At 33.9% G+C, this 21,461-nt stretch overlaps 1 long non-coding RNA gene across 1 annotated transcript; it reads left to right on the top strand.

Moving 5' to 3' along the window:
* Positions 1 to 149: 149 nt before the first annotated feature.
* On the top strand, positions 150 to 10,094 carry LOC149033112 (uncharacterized). Its single transcript, XR_016176071.1, has 2 exons — positions 150 to 1,927; positions 4,271 to 10,094. It is a non-coding gene; the product is annotated as an uncharacterized LOC149033112 (long non-coding RNA).
* The last annotated feature ends 11,367 nt before the right edge of the window (positions 10,095 to 21,461 follow it).

Here is a 21,461-nt window from a genome sequence, read left to right as displayed (position 1 = left end):
ACACGCGTCTTAGTTCTCACTGTGTCCTATCTATGATTTAACTCAATATATACAATTTAACATACACATATGAACACACACACACACACACACACATATATATATATATATATATATATATATATATATATATATATATATATATTCACTAAGAGTACACATACACTCAAGCGTATATCTGCATTTATCCCCATTAATCTAAAACAAGAACAAGAACAACACAAAAAAACGTACATGTATATTGTATATAAGAAAAATACATTTCAACTTATCTAATATTGTTCTTACATCCTTCGTTGTTCGAATAAGACTAAATACTAAATTCTAAATACTAAATTCTAAATTCTATAAGAAACACCGATGTATACCAAGGTCAATGTGTTTACAAGTTCGACGACGAGATTTTTAATAGAATAAAACAACACAACTGTGATGGGGTAAGTGGGATATGTTGTATATATATATATATATATATGTTATATTATAACAAGTATATAATTTATTTTATTAATTTATTTATTATTATATTCATAATATAATAAATATTATATATTTTTGTTTATATATTTTTATATTATATAATAAATAATAAATATATATATATACATATATATTTGAGAAGATGTTTAGATCTAGAAGATGAGCATAGATTTAACAGATTGTCCAGTTATTCTGTAAAATGTCCAATAGTATTTCGGTCAATTTATAATACGTTCTTTTCAATTGCGCTGTGTTTTTTGTATAAGAGGAGGGTAGATAATATATGAATTTATAAGAAACGAATAGTTAACATATGTAATTGAAATTGTTACCATCTTGCATGTGGTACCACCTTTCGTGTTATAAAATATCGAGTCAAACTACTATCCAAATCTACTATAAAAAAATCTTTGAAATGTTTCAAATAATTCTGTGTTTGAACAACGCGTAAACATTCAACCTAGGAAATAGTTTTTTTTTTTTCTTTTTTCACGGAAAACATGAAACAAGGGGTTGGTAGGTTGGTAGGTTGGTAGGTTAATTAATTTATCGATGTGAATTAAAAAAAAAAAAAAAAAAACAATTCGAAAGAGAAGATAAGGATGTATTATTACATGCTTATACGATGTAAATCGTAGTTACACAAGTAATGACTCCTGCGTGTATGTACAACTATTTGTAAGAAAAGTTGAAATAAAAAGCGAGAGGAGAGAGAGAGAGAGAGAGAGAGAGAGAGAGAAACGAATAACGGTTTACTGACAGATAAAACAGTGCACGAGTGTTTCCAATGCAAAGATAAAAATGAGAAAAGTTATAGCAAGCGGTACTACGATCGGTTGGTACTAGTACGATCGGTTGGTACTAGTACGATCGGACTCTCGTATTCGAGATTATCGAATGGTTACTAAACCATAATTTCTGTTCGTACGTTCTTAAATTGAAAAAAAAAAAAAACACAAAAAATATACAAGTCGCGTGACAACGAGAGAAAAATCATTTATTCCATTTAGCTATTTTTTTTTTTTTTTTTTACATACGAGTAATTTTCAACGATATAAGAAGTTCAAGTGGTTAAGTAATTTTCTATATCTCTTTTCTTTTTAATGGTTTAAATAAAAAAAATAAAAAAAAAGACAAAATATTATAGGGGAAATAAATAGTAACTATAAGAGAGAAAGAGAGAGAGAGAGAGAGAGAGAAAGATAAATAGTGGAGAATTCGTAATAGCGCGGTGATATCGATTAAAACGCGTCAATGCGTGGGAGGTGTCTGTATAACGAATACATGTTAAAAAGAGAGAGAGAGAGAGAGAGAGAGATAGAGAGACGTATGCAGACACGCATGAGTTTATACAGTGCATGCGCGGGAGTTGGTTGCATTGAAGGAAATGTAAACGACTGAGACTAGCTGGCTAACGGAGAGTAGAATTTCGCGAAATGGAAACCAGGTAAGTAACTGCCGACTTCGTGAGGTTTCGATTCCAAAGATTAGTTTCGTTCTGTGGGAAACTTCCTTGCCGTTATTACGGAAAGATGATGATGATCATCTTCTTCTTTAGCTCAGTTCGTTACTTTGTTAGTTCGTTCATTGCATTAGTTCGTTGCATTAGTTTGTCAGTTCGTTTTCTTCAAACGGTTCCTTTAAAAATATTCTATGGAATATATCTATCTACCTTGATAATTTGGAATATCACGAAAAAAGATCTAACAACATCGACAACACAGAAATTATTGTATACCTACTAACAATATATATATATTAATAATATTATTATAATATAATAAATTGTAAGTTTGATTACATAAATTAATAATTTATAAATAATAATTATAATAATATTATTATAATAGAATACTATTAATAATTAATAATATATATTAAATAATAATAAAATTAATTAAATTATTTTAAAAAATTAAATAATATATATATATATATACAATAATATTAATAATATTATATATTAAAATAAAAAAACAAATAATATATACATATATTAAAATAAACAACAAATTATATATACATATATTAAAATAAAAAAAATATATATTATAATAAACATAAAGAAGCATCGTTGAACACAATAGGCGTGGCGACAAATCAAAAAGAAAGAAAAAAAGGAAAAAAAAAGATGAATTAAAAAAAAAAAAAAAAACATATGTTCAACAACACCACCACCACCACCACCATTACCACCACCACCACATATCGAGTTTAGTAATATTTTTTTGTCAAAATGATTCGATTCTTTCGTCGCGTCCTCGTGGATGATGGTCTCTGGTCCAAGCACAAACAGCATCCGGAGTTGCACGGATAGAAGGTGGGCTTTGGTGGAGGGGGTGAAGTAAGGTTGGGGGGTTGGATAGGGGGGGGGGGAGGGTTCATAGTCGACTCGCATCTTCTCCCATTTATGCTATATATCTTCGTCCTTCTCTTACAAACGTAGATCGGAGAACGATAGGCGATTAGCGCCGCGTGTGAAAGGGAAAGCGAGCGGTCGGCTTTACGAAGGAGGAGGAGGATGAGGAGAAGGACGAGGAGGAGGAGGAGGAGGAGGATGATCGACCCCGGCGCTCGAAACGACTCTCTCCTTCGTACACGTAACTCCTATTCCTCCTCCTCCTCCTCTTCATCCTCATCCTCATCCTCATCCTCCTCAATCTCCTTCTCTTCCTCCACCATCCAATCTACCATCCTCTTCTTCCTTTTCTTTTTATTTTTTACTTTTTACTTTACGATATCTTCACTCTTCCTTCCTTTTGTATTTTTGTTTTTTCTTTTTTTTCTATCTTTTGTATCTTCCATTTATTTTGACGCGTTTTATTTATTTATTTATTTATTTATTTTTAATTTAAAGCTTATTGCAGCACACAAATGAATTTCCAGATAAATTAAAATGACCTTAGTTAGCATCAGGCCCTTTTGTTGCATAGAAATTTCATTGCTTTTTCAAATTTATCAAACAAAATATAGTAGGTAGGTAGGTAGGTATATTTTTTGTTTATTTAATAGAGATATTGTGTAATGTAAAAACAATAAAACAATAAAAAAAAAGAACAAAAAAAAATACGAGTAATAATTTTTAATTCAATTTGTTAATCAATTTTGTTATTGATAATATTACAAATAAATATCATTTGAACATAACTTAACCTTTAATCTATACGACAACGTCATAATTTGTTGTCGTATTCTTTTTAATTGTCAAATAAAAAAATATTGTTGTTGTTTATTTTTTGTTTACGAAAATAAAATGAAATAATCTAAACTTATACGAGCATGCGCTTAAAAAGTTATTGCCAATATTTCGACGAGGTGGGACTAAAAATAGTATCTCCCATCGTGTATCCCCCAAAAAGTTTTATAGGTTAGGTGAATTTGAATAATACGATATATCGATCGATCCTACTAATGTGTGTTTCCTTAAAAGAAAAAAAAATACTAATCTCGTAATCAACGTTGATCGAAATCTTACAAGAGATACAAGATTGTTTTAATTAAGAGAAATACACACGAGAGTTAGATTACAAGATCGTGTAAAATATTTTTTATTTTTTTTTTTCTTACCTCGGATATAATCAAACATAGATCGGGATTATTAGTTAGACGAGAGAAAATTTTGTTTTAGAAAAACGTAGACGCATGATTGCGTTTATTTATAAGAACGACGAACGAAGAAAGAGACACATACACACACACACACTATCTCGTACAGAGTACAAAGCTAACATATTTCTTTCTCTTTCTCTTTGTCTTTTTCTTATTCTATCTCTTTCTCTTTCTTTTCTAGAAACAGTCAAGACAAATCGCGCAAGGATGAAATAGCAAAAGAGTTTCGCGCGTACATGCACATCATACCGTGTGTTTCCGCGTTGCTATGCTAATGAGAGAGCGTCCGTCGTGAATAGGTTTAAAAGATTTGTTCTGTTTATCCTTGGACCATCTTTCGTTTCTATATTTTTTTTTTTTTATTCTTTTTTAAGTGAAAACTTTTTTAGAATGGGGGTGATTTGAAAAAATGAAACACGGCGCAGCATAACGCGGTGGCATAACGCGACAATGAAACGTCCACGATACTAAGTAAGAATAGAAAAAGAGACAAACATATAGGATTGAGTTTGCAAAAAAATGAGACAGAAAAAAATGTAGCGTGGCGATGAAACGCGACGACTAAACAGTCTTAATACTAAGTAAGAATAGAAAAAGAGACAAACATATAGGATTGAGTTTGCGACAAAATGTAGCGTGGCGATAAAATGCGACGACTAAACAGTCTTAATACTAAGTAAGAATAGAAAAAGAGACAAACATATAGGATTGAGTCTGCGAAAGTATGAGACAGAAAAAATGTAGCGTGGCGATGAAGCGCAAAGACTAAATAGCCACGATACTAAGTTTTTTTTTTTAAATAGAAATTATTAGTTTAAAATGTTTAAGATAGGCAAGACGTATGATTAGTGATTTCTAGTTATACGCCAATTATCCCTAGAAATAACGACCCTTCTTTCTATATGGTGAAATATCGAGGAAACACATGTTGTTTCTACAATGAAAATTGTTTTAGTATTAAAGTGTCTGTCTATGGCAGCGACATCAGTCCCTGTACCTTTCTCTCCCTTTTCAACAAAAATATTATCAAAGGTTGAAATAAATATTCAATACAAAAAAAAAACCCAAAAAAACGAAATAACTAAGTTCGATACGTACTAGTGTCGATATGTCAACTATTCTGTACACGAATATGTAGAATAAAATAAAAAAAAAAAAGATACTTTTTACCATTTACACCAGTGGTTCCCAAAGTTGGCGATGAAGCGGTCCAGGGGGACGATGACGGCCACAGGTGAACTTCGGGGGTGGAGGAATGGCAAAATAAATAGTCTTTCTCAGTTACTAAAAATCAAATAAAAAATTAATTTTCAAGGAGGCTACAAGTAATATTTTTTAATTAAATAATTTTTGGAAAGAGGACCATAGGACACAAAAGTTTGGTAACCACCACTCTACACTACGATGTTCAAATCTATTTCCTATTCCTTTTATCCTTTCAATAAATATTCAAACCTTCATTGTTATATACAATAGTTATGATGTTTTTACAATGATAAGTGGTTTCCAAAATAATGTCACTTCTATAATAGCATTTTAGTTTAAATATTAACTTCATCACTGTAAATCACAGATTTCATTCATGTTCTTATGAATAAATCTCATAAATATTATTTTTAAGATTAGGTCAATCGATAGTCGCTAGATTTTAAGTGCCACTTATTATATTATACATTATTAATTACAATTATATATATATATAATATTTTCAATAAAAAATCTTTAACAGATTTTCTTTTGAACTTTAACCCTTTGACAAAAAAGTAAAATGTACATGTAACCCTCCTATAACACGGTAGATATGTTCCTAGAAAATACACTGTATCTTTAAAACAGCAAACCTCGCCGCGACTGTAAAAGTACATTGTTGTATAAAGGTTTTTGGAAAGGAAACCGTGCTTATACCAAATCATAGCGAAACCGTGTTATAGGAGAACAACCTATATATGATAAATCGAATATAATCGTTTATATAAAATTTCACGTGTCGTAGAATTTTCTAATCTGTCGTCTGCCATTCAAAAAAGTAAAGGAAAAAAAAAAAAACACACCATAAGATTCAGGAAAGATTGTCTGTCCGCGAAAAGTACATTTGAAGTTTTTAGCCGACAACAACATGGTCACGATTATTCCGCGATGGTGAACACAGAGAAGAGTAGGAGAGAATCGACGTTCGAGTCGTGGGGTCACACGCGGGGTCGTTCTATCTCGGTTGAACCTCCCCTCTCTGTAGTATTAGGTTCTTCCCCATTCGAATCAACTCTTATTTCTCTTGAGGAGGTGGGAGTAACCTCCCACTCTGACGAGAGAGTCGATATACGAGTTGCAATGGGCCAACATAGTCCTTTCGATCTACACAAAGTCGTTAACGAGACGACTCGTTATCTTTAGCACAGGTATACATATATGTATATGTATGTATGTATGTATGTATGTATGTGTGTATGTTACCTAGATAAAGATAACCAGCGCGGTTATAAAGCCGGCAAGTAGACAACTACGAAAGGATAGGTATTCCAAGAAGGAAGAAGAATAAGAATAAGAATAAGAAGAAGAAGAAGAAGTGGAGAATCTCTTTTCTCTACTTTGACTCGTCCAACAAGAATACACACTCGGAACTTTCTCTCTCGTAGTTTTTCGGTGCGGTTTGCTTTTCCGTTCTCGCGCGTCTTTGCATAAGGATCCTCACTACCTAGTAGTAGTCAACGATGTTTATCGGTTAGCAAGGATCTTCTTTGAATCTTACGTATTTTCGGATCGTCGAGATGTACCCTAACTGCTAAATGTCCATTCGATTTTCTCTCTTTTGATCCTTCCTATATGTATAATAGGTATCGGCTACCTTCTTATCTACCATCGCAGAAGTTGGCAAATCGAGTGGAGGATGAACGTATACGGGATGTTACATAAATACATGTCAACGATTCTTTTTAGGGGAATTTATTTACACAATTTACTTAAAATATATAAGATAAAATGAAAAATAAATGTCCACTGGATCATTGTATTGGTTTTAGAATTGTGAAGATTTTGTTCAATGTTTTTTAATGAAATTAAATGTTCAATAAATGGAAGAATACCCGAAAGTGTACATCAAATGTTGTCCTATCAATGTATTATTTTTTTTTTTTTGTAAATAATATTAACGATAATCTTTATTGTTTTAAAATAAGATCAATTGTATAATCACGTTGATTATATTATCATAAAAAACAAATTCTTTCACAAAACGTCGACGTTCAAAATCATCAAATATTTTCATTCACACATATACGAAATGTTTAGAATAAAATACAAACATTTACAACATTTGAAAATAAACATACAAATTAGACATAGATCTTCATGTGACAAATATTGTGATCGCATTTATTTATGAAACACCCTATATACAGGAGCAACAAACGCACAGAATAAAACTACGATACACGTTGCGCATTTTTATATTGCACAAGGTGCATCGCAAAAAGCTATAGGTTATTTTGGAAGAACAACGTCCTGTCTCTCTCTCTCTCTCTCTCTCATCTTCTCATCTCGAAACCGCGTTACGCCATTGTGTGTACTTTTGTTGATTTATCGTTCCTTTGAAATTACCGACTATCCTCTCGTGCATTCTATCATCCGTCCATGGAACAAAAGGATTCGTAGTAGACGCGGCCATTACCAATAGAAAAAAGAAAAGAAAAGAAAAGAAAAGAAAAGGAACAAACAAACAAAAAAACACGAAGATGAGTGCACAATAAAAGAGAGATAGAAATAGTTTTGCTAACTTTGTCCTACTGTGTTTGTCAACTATAAAGAGATAGAAAGAAATAGGGGTTGGGAGGTGGGGAAGGGGGAGAAGAAAAATAGTAAAGAACAAAAAAATGATGAAGAAAAATCAACGTGGTAAGATCGCGAAAGATGTCCGTGAGAAAAAGGCAAATAAATACCGGTGAATTTCATCGTCTATTTGACGGATGACTAATGCTGAATGTTGTTGCACGGTGGCAGCAACATAGAGTAACGGGGACGACGATCATCGACGACAGCAGAGTAAGTAAACCTAACTCAGTCAGGTAGAAAGAAAGACTCACATCAGCGAAGGTAGTTAACAACCCGTGCTTGGCCTTGGTCACGGGAATGGTTAACGGGTTGAAAACTTTTCTAGATCCCCCTATCTATTTATCTATCTCTCTCTCTCTCTCTCTCTCTCTCTCTCTCTCTCTTTCTCTCTTTTTCTTTCTTAGTAGTATGCTCACCTAGCTAGCTAGCAGCATCACACACGCTTGATGTATGGAACATTTCATTGACTACCTGTTGGACTTTGTGTCTCTAATCCTAAACGCGTTTAACATTAATCCTATTTACTTTCGTTCAATGTACTCTCTTTTAGATGTCGTTTTCTTTCATTTCGAATAGGATAGATCGATAGATCGAAAATGGTGAAATTGTTCTTTCTCTTTCTCGCGTTCATCGCTAGATTTTCCTATTAACGGATCGTGAAATTCAACTCAACGAGATTCGTGATCGATGTAAACGACTGACTACTCGCATCGATTTGCCTTACCGATCTGTACACGTCTCTCTTCTTTTCTATGTATATACGTTTGTCTCTTTGAATTTCCTCATCCACGTGTATATACTTAACTAACTATCTATCTATCTATCTATCTATCTATCTATTTATCTATCTATCTATCTACCTTACCTATCTACCTGTACCATACTCCTCTCTCTCTCTTTCTCTCATTTCGCTTTCCGTTTCTGCATAACTTTCTCAAATAGATGATTCTCCATGATTATAAATTTATCTTTGGTTAAGGTATTTTTCATGACTAGTTCCTCGTGAAGAGAACAACTATGATAACTACGACGAATACTATGACGACGACTACGACGACGATGACCGGAAGTAACAGAGATTTCAAGGCAAAACGTTTATTATAAATTCGTCTCGTTATCTTTTCTCGCTCGCATACAAATAACATTTCAATGTCAACTTGTGAAAACTAGTCGAACACACGTACTTCGTGTTCATTTACATAATTACTCTTACTTTCCTACTTGTGAAACTTGTGTACTTTTACGTATTTTTTTTTTTTTTTTTTTTTTTTTACATTTTATTTTTTAATACAAATGTACGAAAGGACAAATAAATTAGTTCAAGAGAAAGAGTGTGGAATAAAGTAGTTCTTGTTATTTTTTGTCTTAGTTAATTCTCGATAAATCATCACGCATCAAAGAAGTTTCGTTTATCATGGGATTGGTCATGCTGATAATGATGCTAATGATGATGCTGATGGTTGTGGTGGTAAACACGTTTTTTTCACAATCGACTTTGTCTACCATTGCCACGAATGACATTGTTGGTTGGTGAGTTTTGTCATCGAATCACGTGTATTGATGAGTATAATCTCCCCTCCACCTCACCACCTCCCTTCCTCCCCCAAAACGAATATACTCGAATGAATTTCGTAACGTTATTGCAATATTATGCATTGATATTTAAAAATTTTACTTTTAATCGATTTTTGAGTAAAAAAAAATATATATATTTATATTGCAATCCTAAAAACTAAATTTGTCTCAGACACGAATTTAACGAAGTTTCAAATACATATTTCTTCTTTTAAATAGTTCATGTTTTACATAAGTATGCTGTAATATCTATATATTGGATTAACAAGAAAGTAATTTTGGTTTTCTAGTGTGAAATAAAACTCTATTGTTTCTATACAAAAAAAAAATGAACTTTAAATTAAATAATGAAAAAATACTAACACACATTAACAATAAAATAACGAAACAAACATAACGTTATGATCTATTGGTGCAAGCCGATAATTACTTTCTTGTCAACCCAATATATAAAAATGTGGATTTCGTTTGTGTCTAACTGCCAATCTTCAAAAGTACTTCACCAATTGTCTTGAAATTTTAACACAACGTTGCATTCGCATACAGCTAGATTTGTATTACATTAATTTAATTATAAAATAATTAATTAATTAAAAAGAGAGAAAGATACATGTAAGTCCAGCGCCATCTGTTGGCCATAGATTTTGGTGAATGCACGAAACATTTAAACATAACCTAACCTTTATCTATCTACGAAAACGTCATATTTTAGCTCACATTAGCTACAGTAACGAGTGGTAGGGCACAAGTACATAGTACCATGTATAAACAGTTAAGTACATTAAGTAATATTACTTAGTGTTCATCTCCATTACGTTACATGAAGTAATCGTAAAGGATTCTTACGTTCCATCACAATCTTAAAGACCAAGTTTGTCAGAGGCGCGTTTAACGAAGTTTCAAATGTTTCTTCTTCTCTTAAGTAGTTCATGTTTTACATATGTATGTTGTTGTATATACATGTATAAATAGTTAGGTACATTAAGTAATATTACTTAGCGTTCATCCCCATTACCTTACATGAAGTAATCGTAAAGGATTCTTACGTTCCGACTTCTGATCGTGCCGCCGCGGAGACAAGCGGTAATTACGCGTTTTACGAGGACGCACGAGGTATATATATAAATATATACATATATATATATGTATATATATATGTGTACCTACCTATCTACTACTTTCGCCTCTCTAATTACGACGAAGGATAATCTTCGGTCGTTAGATTTGAATTTAACAGGACAAACAGGAAATTCATAGACGTTCGATTCTCATCGATCGTTAACGTTGTTATTCACCCGTTTCTATTCCGTTAGAAACTTACAAAAATACTCTAATTAATGTTACCATTCACAATCGTACAAGTTGAATGCATTGAATACATACATACATACACAGTAATTTCATTTTCTCTATCGGAGCTACAACAGCAACAACAATAACAATAACAACAACAACAACAACAACAGTGCTAACTAGTTTTCGAGAATCTTTCGTGATACTCGATCTTTTCTCTTTCTGTTTTCTAACTAACATTACGATTAAATTTAAATAAAGATTCTTATATACGGCGATTATCTTTACCTATTAACTGCCACAATACGAAAATGCAACAAAAGTGAAAATTACATGATATTTTCTTAGTATATATAATAATAAATTATATATATTAATATAATATAAAATAACATAATATAAAACTATATAAATAATAATACTAATATAATAATTCATACTAACCAAATGGAAAACTAATTTTGCAACAATTGTTTCTTTTTGTAATATTAAAATATACAAAATTATTTTATACCCCATTGATTGAAAATAAAAAAAATAGAAAATTATTAATATTTTCATGAAACACGACAGATACAATTTCATGAATTTAATAACGAATACATTTTCATTCTGAAGTTGAAGTTATTAAAAATAAAAAATGTATCCAAACATATATCGATGTCTTTTAACTTTTATCCGGAATTAAGTATCATCTATTCTGTTCTGCGAGTATGAATGTGTATGTATGTGTATGTGTGTGTGTGTGTATGTGTGTACATTTGCCGACCTCGCGTTACTCGATGAGCATCGCGTATAGGTCGTTTCACCTGTCACCCAACAACAAGCGCAGCAGAAATGAAAGAGAGAGGAAGAAATTGCTCCAGGCGAAGAAAAAGGAAAGGACGACGAGCCTACGACGGACACCTCTTCTTCAACACAAACATGCAACCGGAATCGTTCTTGGTTATGAACGTGTTTTGATGTAGTAGTGATCGAATCCCTTTTTCATCCTTCTCCTTCTTCTGATTATCAAAATTTGCATGTGTATCATGGTAATGGTACCAAATTTGATCGATACATGTATGTGCTCATAATTATGAAAGTGGTTTATTCATCGATGCCGATGAAAAGATAAAAATACAATAATTCAAATGAACAAATTGATTAAAATCATCATCATCATCATCATCATCATCATCATCATCATCATCATCATCATCATCATCATCATCGTTGTCGTCATCATTTCGTTAAATGATTCAATTAAGAAAAATGATTTGTTACTTTTCAAAGAAAATAAATTCGATGCCGATGAAAAGATAAATAAATAATGCAAGTATTCAACTAAACAAATTCATCGATATCACAAAGTTGATGATATCATCGTCATCAGCATTTCTAACGCCAAATGATTATTAACAATAATTAAATTAAGATAAGATTTTCATTCTTACGAGGAAATAATCACGGTGGCGATGAAAAAAATAAACATACACAAGAAGAATGCAAATTAACATAAAATTGATTAAAAACATTATCATCATATTATCGTCATTATCATCGTCATTTAGGAAGTTTGCGTGTATAATCCTGCGTAACTTTCCCTTTTTTCTCTCTCTCTCTCTTCCCTATATCATTCACTTACTTTCTCATACAAAAGGACGATTTACAGTTATTCGATAATACAAGAACACAAGGCTTATACCTACGGTATTTCGAGGTAGCGTGTACGCAACTTGGCTTGCGTGGGACCTGGGTGGAAGATCGCGGGGCTGATTAATGGCGCTTAGAAGAAGAAAGAATAAGTAAGAGAAAAAGAAAGAGAAAGAGAAAAGAAAAGAGAAAGAAAGAATGAGAGAGAGAGAGAGAGAGAGATAGAAAAAGAGAACACAAGGCGGCACGAGCCTGAGCATAAGTACAAAAGAAAGGAACCTTCTCCGGGAGAGTCGTCGTCGCACCCCTCGCGTGGCTTGAATCTACGCGGTATGCGTATTGTATGGTAATATCGTTCGTGTACCTACTCCAATATTTATTCCCCGTCGTTATAACGCGCTTTTACTCCATCCGACACCATCCATCTTCTCCGTTGCGTTTCACGCGCTTCTTATATTCCACCACTATGGGGGTTATTCTTCGTACTTCTCCTACTTTTTTATTTTCTTTATCTTTTTTTTTTTTTTTTCGTTTTGTTTCGTTTCGTTTCGTTTCGTTTCTAATACACACTCGCGTGTGTAACATAATTTTGTTTCGGGTTCACTAAAATGTATTAAGATTAATATCGAGGCTCCTCTTCTATTCTCCCCCTAATATTTTTCAAAAAGTTGTCAACGTATGTCAAAGATGGTCGAATAAATTCAATGTCAATATATATATATGTATATGTATGTATGTATGTATGTATGTAAGGTTGATAATGATGGAAATATAAAAGAGAATGCAAATAAACAAATTTGTATTTTAATTTTATGAAAAAAAAGGTTAATATATAAATAATAAGATGATAAATATAATATAAAATATAATATAATATAATATATAATTTATTAATAATAATATAATATAATATATATATATATATATATATATATATATATATATATACCACAAATAATAAATAAATATAAATAAATTATATATAAAATATAAAAATAAATAATTTATTAATAATAATATTATATATTATTATATAATTTACTAATATACTAATTTAATAGATTATAAATTATATTAATATTATATATAATATAATATGAATAAATAAATAAATAAATATATATATATATTTAGAAAGTGAAGAAATATTTTGCAAAGAAAAAGAGAAAGAAAAAAAGGTTATGATTTTTGTTACTGTGCGTCGAAACTTTTAGATCCTGTTTGCTCGTCTTTATAATATAAGCCTAAGCAGCAGCTTCTCGGTCTGTCTCCCAGTTAAACGAGAAAGAGAGAATGGCGACAGAGAAAGAGAAAAAGAGAAAGAGAAAAAGAGAAAGAAAAAGAGAAAGAGAATAAGAGGAGAAGCGATCAAGCGAACGAAGAACGGATAGAAAGAGAGTCCTTTTCTCTCTCTCTCTGTCTCTCTCTCACTTTTTCTATCTTTCTCTATCTTTCTCTCTAGCAAGATACAACTCGCGAGAGTTTCGAGGATAGGAGGTGAAGGGCCAGGAGGGAGTGGGTGAGCCGACCTCTGACCTCGCGGCAACCGTGCCGTGCCGACACAGCTCGCGCGAGGACCGCCGGCATAAACTAGCGTGCTGCGAGCAAAGCCAACCAAGACTCGCCCGCCTTTCACTTTAAGAGAGAGAGAAAGAGAAAGAGAGAAAGAGAAAGAGAGAGAAAAAGAAAGAAAGAAGACGAAGGCGAACGCGCATAGACGACGGCACTCTAGCCGTGGGGAGTGCCTCTCGCGTTATTATCATATTATAAGCGATTCGTCGTCGTCGTCGTCGTCTTCGTCGTCGTCTTCGTCCTCGAACCGATCTTTTAACCAAAACCCACAAAAAAAAAAAAAAAAAACAAAAAAGGTGATACATACGAAAAAAAAAAAAAAAAGAACAATTTCTAAACAAATTTTGCGAATTTTTATTTCTTTTTTTTTTTTAGATTTATTTATTTATGGTTTTTTTTTTTTCAAATGTCGTGTTAAAGATTTTTTAGTTACTTGAATTTGAATCAACTATTGTTTCGAGAAATTCTATTAGTATCATCAATGTGAAGCTTAATTTGTATTGGTAATTATGATATGGTGGGTTAATATATATGTCAAACAACATTTCTATAATACATTTGAACATGTTGCAGCATACTTTTAATTTGACGATCGTGTTCAGAAAACACTAAGATCGGACGGCTATAGACGTCATTTACGGCAACGTGTTAAAATTGAATTTCTATAAACAAAAAAATGAAAGTATAAATGATATATATATATATATTATTATTACATTAAATTGAATGAAAATTTCATGCTATTATTATTATATTGTTTCAAATAGTGCAATTATATATTTTATATCAATAAAATTACGTTATAGTAGTAATAGAGCTAGAGTGTGAAAAAAAAATATTAATTTTTAAGATGGAAAAAGGTTTCGGAATATAACCTAATTAATAGTAGATTATTACTATTAGGTACCAAATAAATATATACCAAATTAATAAATATTTAATTAAATAAATAATATCAAATAAATAAATATATACCAAAAAAAAAACAAAAACACTTAAATGCGATAGCATTTCAATCTTCCGTCAAAATCAGCACGAACATTCCGAACAACCCAATAGAGGGTTGTGTATGTAACCTTTTATATATACAATTTATTTCAATTGAAAATTTAATGTAATTTTTAATATTTAATAAATCTAATTGATTAATTAGCCCTTTTACTTATTTTTATTTTTATTTTTTTTAGCATTGTCTTAATCTTCCTTGTATTTTATAGAAACAATTGTTATAGAAATTTATTGAAAAATGTAAAAGCTCAACATTATCCTCCGTACTTCTTATTTCTGTTTTCTATTTCTTTGATTTTATTTTTTTGTTTCTTTTTCTTTTTCTTGAAGATATCACCCCGATCGGCAGAGCACCCCTTTTCCCTTCATCTCTCTGATCGTTCACGCAGCAATCCGGTGGTGTCCCACTTAACTCGGATAGCGTGGGATAGGCCCTTGGGAGATGATAATTACACGTCGCGTTACGGGTCGACCTACGGGCATGCCGGCACGACCGTAACGTACCGTACCGTACCGTACCGTACGTTACCGGCCGTGCACTCTCACCGGTTAGATTCGCCGCCGTCTTCTCCCTTTCTCTCCTATCTATTCCTATCTCTCTCTCTCTCTCTCTCTCTGTCTTTCTTTCTTTCTTTCTCTCAATTTTTGTTCTTTCTTACTCTCCTTCTTCTTCGTTTGCGTTTAGATCTTAGCACTACTCGACAGAGGCGTTCGACATCGCGCGATATTAGATAGATACTATTGCTACTTTGTGATTGGTAATATATCGTTTGCAACTGTCCGTTGCCGCGTGAGGACGAGGGTAGATAGAAGCAAGATCGACAGAAGGTTAATTGTATCTAAGTAATTAATGACAAGTAGGATTATCATCTTTCAATTTATATTATTTTATATTAGAGTAATAAATAAAAGTATTAGAGAGCATTTTTTTGTTGTTTTTTTTAAGAATAATTTCTACAATTTTTCTCCTTGCAGAACTTCTCAGGTTTTTCTTGTCTTTTTTTTTTTTTTTTGTAGCAAATGATGAAACTTTATGTCTCACCTATCCCGAAAATTGTCACGAATCTTTTCGCACACAACACCAATATAAAAAGAATAGGACGAATTTTGTCGAACATGTGTATTTGTGAAGAAAATCGATTATTTAAAATCAATTGTACATAATTGAGATCTTAATGTGAAATCAATCTACCAATAAGGGTAGTTTTTTGTTTCTTCTCTCTCTCTCTCTCTCTGTCAGCAAGCGTCTTTCAATGAATCCCAACGACCAATCGAGTGTCTTGAATGATTAAACGATTCCTGTCTGAACAGGCAAAAGCTCCGATTCGTTTCTACAGTTTCTGCTTTCATGACTTACCTTTGAACCTATCTATTGACGAGAGGTTCGATCGCAAGTAACACACTGTATTTCGTTTACCTGATCCTTCTTTTATTATTATCATTATTATTATTATTATTATTATTTGACTAGGCTTTATACTAACGTACTCGTTGAAAACATCTAATACTGTTCTCATTGATTATCTATATCGATTGGACAACACGTTAGGTATACTACCTTTTTTTTCTATTTGTTCTAACAATAATTTCTAACGAATTCTAACCTTAATTTCATATAAAACAAAAGAAATATGTAAAGAGAATAATGATATAACAAATGGTATTCACCACTGAAAGGGTTAAATCGTACCATTTATAATCATCGATTATGTTTTTTCTTGTACCTGTAAAAAAAACAAAAAGAAAACAAATAAATTGAAAATATTATTTCGATCGAGATCTCGACTTCCGTACTTTTCTAAAGAATCTATCTATCTATCTATCTATCTGTCTATCGTGTGTACTTAAATCGATGCAAATTATCTCGTTTATTACGTAGCCTAAGAGAAGTACTTACGAAATAGATTTAATTTTTAAACTGTTGATTACGCGAATAGGGTAGAAAATAGCGTTAGAAACACGATCGCCTTTCGAATAACGAAGAACGAAGAACGAAGAACGAAGAACGAAGAAGAAGCCTTAGCCAAACCGTTTTCGCTTTGACACGAACATCGTGCCTAATTACAAGAACGGCAGCAAGCAGTTCGGTGGGATTGTTAAAGAACAGTGATACGTTTGGAATCCCCCAGGTGGGAAGCATTGGAGGAGCATGCTTCGTGCACGACGTTGGTGGCCGCCACCCGGAATAAAGGACTGTGCACAGAGACAGTTGGAATATTTCCTTGCTAGCTAGGATTCGTTTTAGTCGAGATAAATGATCGAACTTGTTTGACGATCAATGGTAAAATCGATCATTCGGTTTTACTCCTCTGCCAACGTATTATCGAGATTTCGCGACTTCTTCTTCTTCTTCTTCTTCTTCTTTAAACAAAAATTCAAACTCCTTTCTAATCATCTAAAAATACACATTAGATAATTCAAATTAATTTTTATCTTAACACTTTACCGATCGCTAAGGTTCTAACAGCATATGGAACATCTGACCGACGGTACAACCGCAGAGATTTTACTAACATATTTTAATAACAAATTTCAATAAGATTCTAATAACAAATTACTCTTCATCTAATGATTGTGCAATGTTAACCAATTATTAAATTTTTGATAGACAACAAAAAACTGATTAATACATTTTTGTTAAGTACGCATCGGTAATAAAAGAAGCCTATTAATAGGCTAGCGGTCTGTAAGTGTCTGTGACAAAAAGCCTATTTATAGGTTAGCTATCATTAAAGTGTTATCAATCAAGATTCCTAATTTATCTATAACAATGTTGTGTTGTAACACAAAGATTTGTTTGCATGTAACGCAAGCGCATTTATAAGCAAAACCATAAGTCAACACATTAGGAGTATATGATTGACTTATACTACTTGTCGTTTCAACGAACAGACACACCGGATGAATGAATGGATGGATTTACGAGCAATTTTTAAGTTATTTTCAAATAACCATTTGAAAACTATTACACAATGTGACATTCGTGCTAATTTTATCGTGTTTTAAAACATTACAGTGGCAATTAACTTTCAATATGTAATATACACGCGTGAAACAAACGGAAAGAGAAATAAATAAAGAAGTGGTAACATGGCTTTGAATAAAAGAGAACGTGTGTTTTCTCACTCCCTCTCTTTCTCTCTCTCTCTCTGTCTCTTTGTTTTTATCTCCTTTCCTCTTATACCTATGTGACAGACACGAAGCTTTATCGAACCGCTTCTGCGAACATCTGCGCTACCCGTAAATTGGAAATACGTTGTGAACAAGAAAGAAAGAGAGAATGAACGAACGAGAGAGGGTATTGGTCGGGTGACGTCATTCAAGGTAACCAGATTAGAACTCGTCCGATAGCGTCGGCTGGTGGCGTAGGATCGAATAAAAGTCCCCCTATCGATGACGCTTTCAAGATTTTCGTACGTAACAAAAAAAAATGTTTTAATTCAATATACGCGTGGTTACGCGATAACAAATGACGTGTGGCCAATGATAACAGTGACCAATCTCAATTTCTTTTTATACAAGATCCTAAGTAATTATAATTAACATTTCGGCATATATGATAATAAAGTTGCATCTATCTTTATCGTTGTATATTTAAAAAAAATACGAATAAAATAAAATTAAAAAAAAATAAAAAAAATAAAAACTAGTAAAAGAGAACTTGACAAGATGATGGCGTGAGCATGTTGTTGTTCATCGGACATCTTACACAACGTTAAAATTACGTCGTTCGCGTAATTTCTCGATCGTTTGGCGCAAGACACCATTATTTATCCCGGCGTGTCGCGAAAAATGCCTGCAAGCTGTGGCATTTAAAAGCGGCATCGGGACCCCGCGCAATTCTGCCGCGTTTCTTCTTCGCACCGTATAACGAACGAAGAACCAAGGATTATTCGCCAGGTACTTCTCTCTCTCTCTCTCTCTCTCTCTTTCTCTCTAAAGATAGACGCAACGTAACGCCGACACTCTAACTAAGCTAGGAACGCACACCTTTCTCTCTCGCTCAAGGAAATAGAGTATCGGAGCATCCCGTGGAGCGAAACATACGGAAAGAAAAAGAGAAAGAGAGAGAGAGAGAGAGAGAGAGAGAGAGAAAGAGACGAGGTCGAGCGTGTGCACGCGCGCGGTGCGCCGCACTGAAGGCAAACTCGCGTTCTTTTTCCCTGCAAAGCGCACGAAAGTAAAGAGACAATAGGTACGTGGGCGCAGCATCGCGAACCCTAACCTTAGGTGATCCCATATTCCGTTCTCCCGTAGAACGTTCTATTCCATCCTCTTGCCTGCCTCCCTGCCTCCCTCCCAGCCCCTCTGGTGCACTATTCGCTTCTCTCAGCGACTCTCTTCTCGCGTGTCAGGTCGAAGCCTCTCGCATTCGCTTCACCTGCACCTCTTCTCAGCTATTTCTTTTCTCTTCTTTATCTTAGCTACTCTCCTAGTAATAGTAGTAGTAGTAGTAGTAGTAGTAGTAGTAGTACCGCTTGTGCCGAGAAGCAAACGTTCGGTGTTGCGAAATCCCACAAGTTCTGCGGCCGGCGAGAACTCAAAGTGCCTCCGAGTCGAGTGGCTCCGTCGAGAGGGCCCCGTCGTATCGGGGCCACCGATCACCTGGCCCTCGGAAAAGCTTATCCGCCTACTGCCTGCTTACCTGGCTGCTTGCCTGCCTGCTTACCTGCTTACCTGGCTGCTTGCCGACCGACGACGAATGAGGAGAGAGCGGGAAAGATAGATACCTACGACTCCGTTTGAGAATCCTTCTTCGTGCCGTTCTCAGGAAAGCCGTGCCACCCAAGGAAAGTCCGTGACAACGCCTTATTCTAAATCCAAACTTACACACAAAGACGGCCACATCGATTCCGTTTCAATGATCCATTTTCCTTATTAATATCTATCCCTCTAATTTTACCTATCAACCTTTCCAATTGGAAAAAAAACCTAACTGACAAACTTTCAAGACAATCTACGCGTAATCCTCTCATTTTAAATCTGAAGAAAGTTGGAAAAGTCGAGGGTGAGACGACACCACCACCATCACCACCAACCACCGGATCGATGATCCGATCGCGGATACGTTCCATTAACGCCGCGAACTCCAATTGTGTTAAAAGGTAACGATTAGTTTTCTTTCCGTGTGGAATGTTAAGGAGAGAAGGTGCATTCTAAGCGCACCCACCGCCTTTAAACTGAGAGTGAGTCTACGAGAAAGAGAAAGAAAGAAAGAAAGAAAGAAAGAAAAGAAAGAAAAGAAAGAAAAGAAAGAAAGAAATCTCCATACGAACTAGAAGGAATAAACGTTAATATATATATAGATATATAGATATAGATATCTATAGAGACGAAGAAGCATAGTCGCCCTGGTGGTGAGATTGCCATTGCGCTCGCAGAAGAAGGAACGAGCGTGATCGCGATAAAGAAACAATCGAACTCGGTCCCGCCCACGAGACCGCCAACATTCAATTGTGTCTTCTCTCCTCCTCCTTCTCTTTCCTATTATCATTTTTTTTTTCTCTTTTTTCCTCCTCTTTCTCTTTTCAACTCTTTATTCATCTCTATCCTCCCCCCTCCTATCCATTTTAATTCGTTCTTTTCTCTCGCGTTCGGTGCTTCGAAGTTGCGTCTCGTCGGATAAGACGCTTAACGGTATTATATACATATATATATATATATAACCCTTGCGGAATTGAATCAAATATATATTCTAGCTTTAAAAAAAGAAGAAAAAGAAAAAAAAACAACGAGGGAGTGAGATCGACAATTCGTGTTTCAAGGTCAAGCAATTGGAAGAAAAAAAGAAAAAGAAAAAGAAAAAAAAAGAGAAAGATTACAACGTGACTTCGTCGAAAAGGAAAAGGATTCGGACGAGAAAGGACAATCACCCGGATCATCCTTCGAACTCTCTCTTGCTCTCTCAAAAGAGAGGTGAATCGGCCGGGATTACGCAAGCGTGGAGTAATTGAATATCGGTAGAGGAGGAGACATTGTTGTCATACCGCAAGTACCGTTCCACCTTGCTTTACAATGAAATGTAATAATAAAAGGGGAGTGGTACCCTAGGAAAGATTCTGATTTCATTATTACACCATGCATAAACCAATGTAGAGAACGAATTATCATAGTCATCGACGAAATAAGTTGACGCTGCAGAAAATATCCTTTAACATCGTACGGATAGTTTGAGAGAGACTATGAGATCTTTCGCAAGTCGTTCGACCGCAACTACGACGATGACGACGAGCAAACGAAAGAAAGAAAGAAAAAATATTGACTTCGTATATGTGAGCTGTTTAGAGCTCATTAGCTGACGATTATATAGATGAAGAAGAAGCAGATGAAAAAAAAAAAGAACAGAAAAAGAAAAAGAAGAAGAAAAAGAAGAAGAAGAAGAAGAAGAAGTGGTAGTATCGGTGTTGGTACTACCGATCTAGCAATGGCGGTACCATTTATGGGAGAAAAACGCATTCACCCCG

This window comes from Polistes dominula, unplaced genomic scaffold (assembly GCF_049000335.1).
Source record: "Polistes dominula isolate Pdom_NZ unplaced genomic scaffold, Pdom_raw_medaka contig_79, whole genome shotgun sequence".
NCBI lineage: Eukaryota > Metazoa > Arthropoda > Insecta > Hymenoptera > Vespidae > Polistes > Polistes dominula.
The sequence above is the reverse complement of the archived record's forward strand: the minus strand, read 5'-3'. Positions and strand labels throughout refer to the sequence as shown.